This window comes from Lagopus muta, chromosome 3 (assembly GCF_023343835.1).
Source record: "Lagopus muta isolate bLagMut1 chromosome 3, bLagMut1 primary, whole genome shotgun sequence".
Lineage (NCBI taxonomy): Eukaryota > Metazoa > Chordata > Aves > Galliformes > Phasianidae > Lagopus > Lagopus muta.
This window is the reverse complement of record NC_064435.1, coordinates 65,274,213-65,283,684: the sequence shown is the minus strand read 5'-3', so window position 1 is coordinate 65,283,684 and position 9,472 is coordinate 65,274,213. Positions and strand designations below refer to the sequence as shown.

At 38.6% G+C, this 9,472-nt stretch overlaps 1 long non-coding RNA gene across 1 annotated transcript; it reads right to left on the bottom strand.

The window, feature by feature from the left end:
* Positions 1 to 2,406: 2,406 nt before the first annotated feature.
* LOC125690932 (uncharacterized) lies at positions 2,407 to 9,253 on the bottom strand. The gene is made up of 3 exons (XR_007375839.1): positions 7,306 to 9,253; positions 5,592 to 5,719; positions 2,407 to 5,431 (listed from the first exon to the last, which is right to left on the bottom strand). It is a non-coding gene; the product is annotated as an uncharacterized LOC125690932 (long non-coding RNA).
* Between the last annotated feature and the right edge of the window lie 219 nt (positions 9,254 to 9,472).

Here is a 9,472-nt window from a genome sequence, read left to right as displayed (position 1 = left end):
AACCCCCTGCTATGTGCAGGGTCACCAATCAACAGACCACGCTGCCCAGAGCCACATCCAGCCTGACCTTGAATGCCTCCAGGAATGGGGCATCCACAACATTCTTGGGCAACCTGTTCCAGTGTGTCACCACCCTCTGGTAAACAGCCATTCCCCCCTCCTTCAAGTACTGGAAGGCCACAATGAGGTCTCCCTGGAGCCTTCTCTTCTCCAAGCTAAACAAGCCCAGTTCCCTCAAGCTTTCCTTAGAGGAGAGGTGCTCCAGCCCTCTGATCATCTTAGAGATCCTCCTCTGGTCTTGTTCCAAGAGCTCTGTGTCTTTCTTATACTGGGGGCCTCCACCCTGACACAGAACCATTGATCACAACCCTTTGGCTGCAAGCAGCCAGCAAATTACTAATCCACTGAACAGTCCATCCTTCAAATCCACACCTCTCCAATTTAGAAAGAAGAATATGGCAAGGGACTATGTCAAAGGCTTTGCAGAAGTCCAGGTAGATGACATCCATAGCCCTTCCCCCACCCACTAATGCCATCACTCCATCTTAGAAGGCCACCAGATTGGTCAGGCTATCTCATGCTGGCTGTCTCAAATCACCTCTTTATCCAGTATATGCCTTAACATAGCTTCTAGGAGGATCTGCTCCATGATCTTCCCAGGCACAGAGATGAGGTTCACCTGCCTGTAGTTCCCCAAGTCTTCCTTTCTCCCTTCCTTAAAAATAGGAGTACCGTTTCCCTTTTTCCAGTCACCGGGAACTTCACCAGACAGCCATGATTTTTCAAGTATGATGGCAAGCAGCTCAACAACCACATCAGCCATCTCTTTCAGAACGCTAGGATGGATACAATCTGGCCCCATGGACTTATACACATTCAATTGCATGAGGAGGATTCAGTCTTTTTCCACCATTACAGTGGGACAGAAAACACTCCCCACACCCTCATCTAGAGGCTCATGGTCTGGAAAAACCATGAAAACATGGGAAGACTGACTACCCGTGAAGACTGAGGCAAAGCACTCATTGAGCATCTCAGCTTTTTCTACATCTGAGGAAGCCAGCTCCCCATTACTTTTCTTCAGAGGGAAGAACACAAAGAAACTTTAAAAGACACCTAGCAGATTGGTGATATGAGATTTCATATTTTCACCTAAAGGAACAATCTTCAGGTTGTCTGATGATCTTCAAAATAGCTATTTCTTTGTCAATGCTGAACTGTTGCAGGAGTCTGCCAGCACCACATACCACTGTGCTTTCAAGTACAGCAGATCATGCTCTAAAGGTATGAACATCTTCGCAATTGGTACTCTTTGTCTTTCTCCATTTCAGGAAAAAAAATAATCAGATGAAAACTACTTATGATATTGAAATCAAGTAGTGGTACATATGCTCACTTACCTTTATTATGATGAAAACACCAAAAGTAGGACCTCTGAACATTCTACTGTAAGAGATAATTGGGAAAAAAAGAATGTATAACTAAGGGCTACTAATATGGCTAGAAGAAATGAGTCACAGCTGCTATAGGCATATTTTTGCTATGCAAACATTTGCACATTAACTTTCATTTAGCACCACTCACGTATAAATTTAGAGTGAATATATTAATATTGATGTGTAAGCACTGAATATATGGAAAACAGGTGCTAAACTGGAATTGTTTCTGGCTTCCTTCAGTTACCATTGTTTTCTTGGTTATTATAGAAGGAACACTACTTACAAAAGTAAAAACACATAAAACAAGTTTAGATAAAATGTAAATATTTTCATATTAGAAGTCAGTTTAATCGTTACTGCCACATCTGGAGCCACCAAGTAGCATATCCTGTAACTAAGCTAGAATTTCTCTTTGCAAAAGGCAAAGTATCCTTTCTTTGGCATTAGAAACCCTGCTGAATTGTTTAAAATCACGTTTTAAATCTGCAACATTTTATGTGTAGAAATATCTAATACAAAAATGAATACTCAAAAAAAGCAAAAACTGAGAACACATGCATTTTAAAATAAATGAAGAAATCTTGATTGTTGATTACTTTTTTTAAGTTACAAACATTTCATAGGAAGTAAAGAGTGCAAAGACAGTACACATTTATTTTTAAGGAGCTCTATGTTCCATCATAACTTTCAAGTACCACTGGGGGAAGGCATAGTGATGAGCAAGGCCGTAATTACCTCCTTGGCATCACCCTGTGGGTCCATGAAATCCTTCTACACATTGCTGTGCTCAGCTCTCCAAATGCATCTGGATGGGGATGACCTAGGTGCTAGAACTGAAATAGATGGGAGAATAATATTTTAAAAATTCTTTAAAAAAACCCACAACAATTCCTGGTTGTTTACCAGTAGTGAAGACTAGTCTTTGGCTGGACTTGCCCCCCATCTCTGCCTTAGAAGGTGGGGAAGGTATCTCAGGCCCTGTATGCCCAGGAACATGCACGTGCCCGATCCTTCAGATGGTTACAGCATGCTTAAGACCCCTTTTAAAGTCTTAAGTATTGTCTTCCCCTTCCCATTAGAAAGAACAACAGGTTTGGCTGATATGTTGTATTTCTTTCAGAGGTGTACTAACAATTTCACTCCACGGAGTGCGTGCTGGAAGCAGTTATTGTAGTAACAGTTTTGAAGGGAGTGATTGAATTGTACAAGCTCTTCTTCTAATGTGTTTTAAGTAATAAAGTTCAGTGCCAAAGGAACTTATTGGCAAGATGAGATCACTCAAGCATGAAAATCCATTTGAAAAATAATTACTTCAACTCTGTCCTATATACTCACTGAATGCTGTTAAATCCTTCTAGTTAACAAAATAACAAATGAGCAAACAAATCAGGCAGACAAGGGGGTACAATAAAAATGGAAGCATTTTGACAAAAACCCAGTAGCAAAAACACAACAGGAAGTTGTTTTCTGCACAGTTGGATGCATTGACATACCAGTGTAGGAGCTGGGAAATGATTTCTTCAGGTTTTATAACCCTTTTTGTGGCTTTGGCTATATTCTATAGAAGCCACCAGATATGTACACAGAGTAGCTCTGTGCTGTATATGTAGTTAAAATAAGCAGGGGTCATGGGGCAGGAGTAAAGGAGAAAGAAGAATCCTCCAGCCCCATGTTTATGTTGCCCCTGCATGATTTGGTAAATGGCAAAATATATCACAATTTTGAAGATAACCTGAGTCATGCCACAAAAGTTGTATCACTGCTTTGGGGACAGTATTTTTCCTTATTATGTTTCCTTATTATAAACACTTCTGTTTATTCCTTCTCCTGACAGTTCCCAAATTCTTGCTCTTTGACATCACAGAGAAAACAAATGCACAGTCCTGGCAAATGAACCTGTGGGATAGAGGAGTACAGGGTCGTGAATACGTCAGAAAGCTGACTGGACCGTAGTCCATCTTATCCTCTGCACTGGGGCTATTGCCAGTGATTGAACATCCTTTGGAACAACCACAGTTTCAAGTGTAATAACTTTCTCATAGCTAACAACATTAAGAATACCAAAGAGACCTATTTCATTATATTTTTCTTTTAACTTCTCTGCAGTGATTTAACTTCCCTTTTTTTTAATCTCGGCTGTTGAATGTTTGTTACAATCTCCTCCTGCATCCTACCTCCCACATCTCACAATCTACTTTTCTTAATGACTTCTTTCATTTATTTTTCTAGCTCTTCCTACACACAAGATTAAAATTCCCTGCTGCAGCATTTGTTATCTTCTCTCATTCTGTTTAGTGTGATGCCCAGAAAGCTGTGTAAGTATATGTACTTAGGATATCTGAGTAAAGGTAATTAATATAAAGCACATTCTCATATCATTTACTAGGCAGGGACGAGTTTCTATGAAGTACTGACCTCCAAGACCTTATTTCATAATATTATTTCCATCCTACCAGGTTGACAGGAGAGATAGTGATAGTACATGCACATATCCTGGGCAACAAGCAACTCAGAGAACTGATATTTGCTGCCCACTGTTGATTTTATCTCAGAAGTCAAGTACTCCTATTCAAAATTGGGCTAAAATAAATTACATCTGATGAATCATACTGTCAGCACCACTTCCCACAAACATATTGTGAAAGTAATGCTTTTTAATATTTTAAGTGTCATCATGTTGAAATTCTAACATGAAGTTTTTGTTTGAGATCCTAGATCCAAATTAGCTGTTCTAGAGAGATGCTCCTGATGTTCTTTACTGCAGCACCAATGCCTGCCTCAGACTCACTTGTACTTGGGAGCATCCCGTGCCTCTGGTAATACAATAGGGAAGAGACTGTGACACTGCAGGCTGTTTGGGAAAGCCGCACAGCAAAAAGGCTATTTAGGTCTTATGCACAACAGTTTGGGAATAAGTGGCTTAAACTATCCAAGGCCACATAGCCAGTCCTTAAATTGTGTCTTCTGAAAATAGAAACAGAAAGGTCCGCTGCTTTGCTAGCACACCTCAAATTCACTGCTTTCCTGTGGAATAAACTAAAATTAAATTCAAGTAGACACACACACACACACAAAAAAAAACAAACTCTAATCAGATAAGACTTAAATTTAATCCTCTTGAGTTTAGACTGTTATCAGTATGGTCCCATAAGACTGAGAGGGATTTCTTGTGCTTCAGGACACATTGTGTTACATAAGGCCCTTCATAATACATCCCTCAAAAATCTTAAGGAAGATTTTCATGAAGCCCAGTTCAGACTGGGACACTGTAGCAGACCCAGTTTGGGCAGGAGCCACCTGAACTACCAGCAACAGCTGCTCCTCCTGCAGACAAAACTCAGGGCAGGCTGCTCAGCCTCTGGACATATGTCCCAAAAGCCTTCAAAAGTCGCAGTTCACTCAGTAAATACTTTCCTATTGTTATTTTCAGTAATAGACTGCCAGCTCCTTCTCAGTTCTCACCTTCCACCTGCCACCCCCCCTTTTCCATCAGCACTGTCACTCAGCTGCAGCACCACTGTGAGCTACTTAGATTTGAATATTTTATCTTCAACTTTCAGCCTTCAGCTTCAGGGTCCTTAAATATTACCAAATATAATGCAGATGTGTACTTATGTACACTCACACATACATAACAGCAAAACTGAAAGTGTAGGAAAGGGAAAACAGTAAATATTACATTCTCCTACTGCAAATCCACTTTTACTGTATAATTTGTAATATTTAGGATTGAGAACTATCAATAAGGAATTGAAAATTTAGTTTGTTACACTACTGTGCATTAGTTCAAAATCCAGTCCTGTGATTTCAAAGCTTTCTTCAGAAGCAGCAGCAGATAATTCTTCCAATGATACTATTTTCATCGAGGAAGATGGCTTTATCCTTCCAGAATCTAAGAATCTTGATTCTGCTCTTCAATAGACTAATTTACAATATGGATGTATGTTCTTGATAACCATGACTGGCTTTTTTTGTGAATAAATTGCTTGTGCCTAATAAAGAAAAAGAGGACATTTTAGAAACAGTCCATGTGTTAGAAGACAGCTATATGTCAGTTTTCATTTTCTGTTGTAGTTTAAACTTTCCCCTCAATTTGAAATTGTAAATTTCTAACTGAAAGAATACCATGGCCCCTGCATTCTCTCAACTTACTCAAAACACCCAGCACTTGAGATGATGTTTTAACATGTCAGTGACAGTCCTGAGTCAGACTTTTGGCACAAAAGCCAATAGGGATTGAGAGGCTTTTTGGCTGCTAAGTGCTCTTTCCTTTGAAAATCCTGCAAAGAGTAAACCAGAAAACATCACTTAAGCTAGTAGATTACAACAGATATTTTACATGGATCATAAACAGACATCCTTGAATGTAGAAGCTGTCATTTGTCTCTATTTTGGAATAAAATGGAGCACTTCTGAGAACATCTGCGTCATACTCGGTTCTCAGATCATTATTTTTTTCTTATGAGTACAGGAAAGGAGGAGAAGTTATGCTTAAAAAAAAAAAAGTCTTAAAATACAAGCCAATCTTTCTTCACCTTCAATTTTGATAATATACCCCAAGCCTTTAAACATCATCATCATCTTCAACTCAGGTTGGTAGTAAACAGAACAAATTTGCTTACAATAATTTCCAAGGTGACATAATAACATCTAACTGAGTCTGGAGAGCTCAATACTATTGATGCTCATTGCTAGCCTTGCTAAAAACATGGAGCTTCCCTCAGCTGGCATTATGAGCACAGCTCTGAGGCAGCAGCAGCAGGGAGACAGGAAATTTGTAGGGCTTTGCATCACCTTGTATAAATCCTTCAAGAAGGACAGCAAAGGCTATCAGCACTTCAGCCTGCTGTTAAAAAGGGCAAATATTGGAAAATCAGCAATGAAGCAATGTCCCTGGTTACCTACCAGGGAAAGCAGAAATCCAATAAATTCATTTTATACAGGCAACAGCCAGTCTAAGTGGGTTTAAAACCATGGCCTGCTGATGAAGGACTCCACACAGCAGACTAGAGCAAATTTTGTTCAATGAAAGCACAAGTGAGTTTTTATCAGAGTTTTTATCTCTTGTGAACTTGAAACTGGGGGATTTTTCATCATCATGAACAGGCAAGTGATCAAGGGGCACTTGTGCTCCAATTAATGCTCTCTCTCATTATTCTAAGGTACGTCCTGGGTTTGCAGCCCAAGCCAGAGATGTGATGGCTACAAGGCAGTACCCTGAAAAAGATGCCCAAACTATCACCAGCTGCCTTTGTCCTTTCTACTACAAGCTTCTTGTTCTTTTGAGTTTCTGAAGGATCAACTTACATCTGCATATCTTAATAACTGCCTGCAATACTCTGTTGAAGTGTAAAATATACTTCTAAGACATTTCTAAGATTAGTAGGCAACTATTGTAAATTGAGCTTTAGTCTTTGTTTGTAATAGGCTGAAGTTTCTCCAGATTCAAAGTCCATGAAAATATGAAGAGCAATTATGGGATCTGCTGAAAAATTTCAGATCCCATCTAACTACATAGGAATGTAGGATTCTTCATCTATTTCAGAGATCAACAATAAAGGTATGTTTGCAAATCAACTTTTTTAACTAATAAAGTGGAAATGTCTATAAGTCTTAAGGAGATCTAGAAGCAAAATATAAACACGCAGCAACACATATTTGCCATTCATGATAACAAATACATCCATATATAACCCACCTAAAACTTCAGAAAACACGAGCTGTTATTTCATTAAATTACACACCAGCTTTATCAAATACACATAAGTATAGTCAATGAATATAAAGATGTCATAACCATGAAATAAACAAGAGAGTTAGGCAAAGCAGATTATAACAACAAAAAAAGAATAGATGGAAAGCTTACCTGCATCCTGGGCTTGCTGCAAAACTCCAGAGAAGAGATCTCCAAAAGAGAACTTTTCCCCCTGGCAGTCAGCTCTTAAATGGGTCAAGGAGAGGTGGAACCAGGCTCCACCCCTTCCGGCAGCACAGGAGAATTGCCTTCACCTGTGCTTCAGCAGCTGCCTCATTGCTCAGGTGATCAATCAGAGGTTCAGGCATACAACGTATTACTTATTCATTTCTTAGTGACACTTTAAAGGAACATAAAAGCCATCTTGATTTTTAAAGGCTTTAAAGTAAAAATAAATAAATAAATAAAAATAGTTACTTCATAGTTCAGACTTTATTTTCAGCTACAGTCTTGGTGCTGTAGATGGCACTGTAGGCCCAGCAAAGAAATCATTCTCCTTCAGCATGATAACTTTCAGCTGATCCCCTTCATTCCCAGAGCAGGAGCTCAATTAATTATTTAAATCATTAAAACCTACAATAGCAAATGACAATGCTTATATAAAAATAATTTATTATGGTTTTATGACAAGCAGTTACACCAGACATTTAATTAGTTTTAATTAACTGTGGAGTTGCACATGTGTTTTGAAAGGTTAAAAAAAACTTTAGTTTCCCTGGATTTTGAATTCTAAGAACCTAGACCTTCATTGAAATATCCTAATAAAAAGCAAACAATAATTACCTCCACCTATTTGCATGGAGAGTAGATGTAACAGTAGTTTAAATAAGGAGGCGGCTTGCCATGTCTTGTGTGCACTTGCATGCAGCCAGAAAATCACATTACAGTACAACAGTAGTTACTTAAGATGGAAGAGAGAGGGCGTTATAGCTTCTCTCTTTGCATGCTCCTTTTCCGTGCTCCACGAAGAGTACTTGCTTTCTGAATATTTTGTAGTCCATTTTGTTTCCTCTTCAGCTATTTTTCAGCATTGCAATCACTTCAGCATACATACATATGTGGAAAACAACTGACGTTAATGAGACCCTGTTCTTTTCTAATCTCTAGGCACTGTTGTGAATAAGCATGAAAAGCTCATCAAAAACAACGTGACCTGAAAGGGTGATGTTTCACAGAATCATAGAATCTTTTATAGCTTTGGTTCTTTTGGTGTTTTTTCTACATATTTTTCATATAGTTGATTCATAATGATGTGGGCTCATAAAGTGGTAAGCTAGAGACTCACATATGTGAAATGAGTGAGATCTGAGGAAACTAAGATCCAGAGGAAAGAGTAAGAGTTTGCATTCTGTGAGCCTGTTATCCAGAGTATAGCACAGGCTAAAGAAATCACACTGAAGAAAAAACAAACAAACACAAACACGCAAGCAGTAAATGCATTTATGTGGATGCAACTCTTCCAAGAAGCACAGTGATCAGATAAACTCACAAACTGCATGTGAATGAAGATTATAACATCCCCAGAGGTACAAAGATCCTTTTTGCCTTCTGACAGAGTTCCACTTTAATGAAAAGCAGCTACCATCAGTACTTAGCAGCAAAGATGTTCAAGGGAAAGCATGTGAAGGTTTTTGCAACTTCACTGATATATTGAAAAGGCTATCTAAAAGGTCTGTACACCATAAATTGCATGACAGTGTAAGAATCACTCTGTATTTTAAATGAAATGCTTGTCTTTTGCAAACCTTAGCCTGCATGTGAAGTTCAAGGAACAGAGCAGCAAATTAGACAATAAAATTAAGGCTTTAAAAAATGTTATCAGCCAAGCATATCTATTCTTTTTTGAAAGTGAGAGCATTTTTGAAAATGTCACTTCTAGTTTTTTTTAAGAATCATAGAACCAATAAGGTTGGAAAGAACTCCAAATATACTTGAACCACAAAGAGAGCATTAGTTAGACCAGTACTCACAAATCAAGAAGAGAGGAATAACCCAAGTTACAAACATAATTTAAGTGTGACAGCTCTGAAAAATACTTTCAAATAGTAATTTTCAGTCAGTTTCCAGAATGAAAAAAAAAAAAAAAATCAGTAGCATCTTTTATCTTTCCTTCATAAACATCACTTTACTTTAGAGGGAGCCCAAAACCTTGTTAGGACTCCAGATACCCTAACAGACATTAACTGCCCCATCATGAAGGACTGAAGGGGACAAGGTCAAAGCTGGATTCTGGAAGGAGCTTATGGATCTCCCTGAAGCATAAGCCCACCTATCTCTG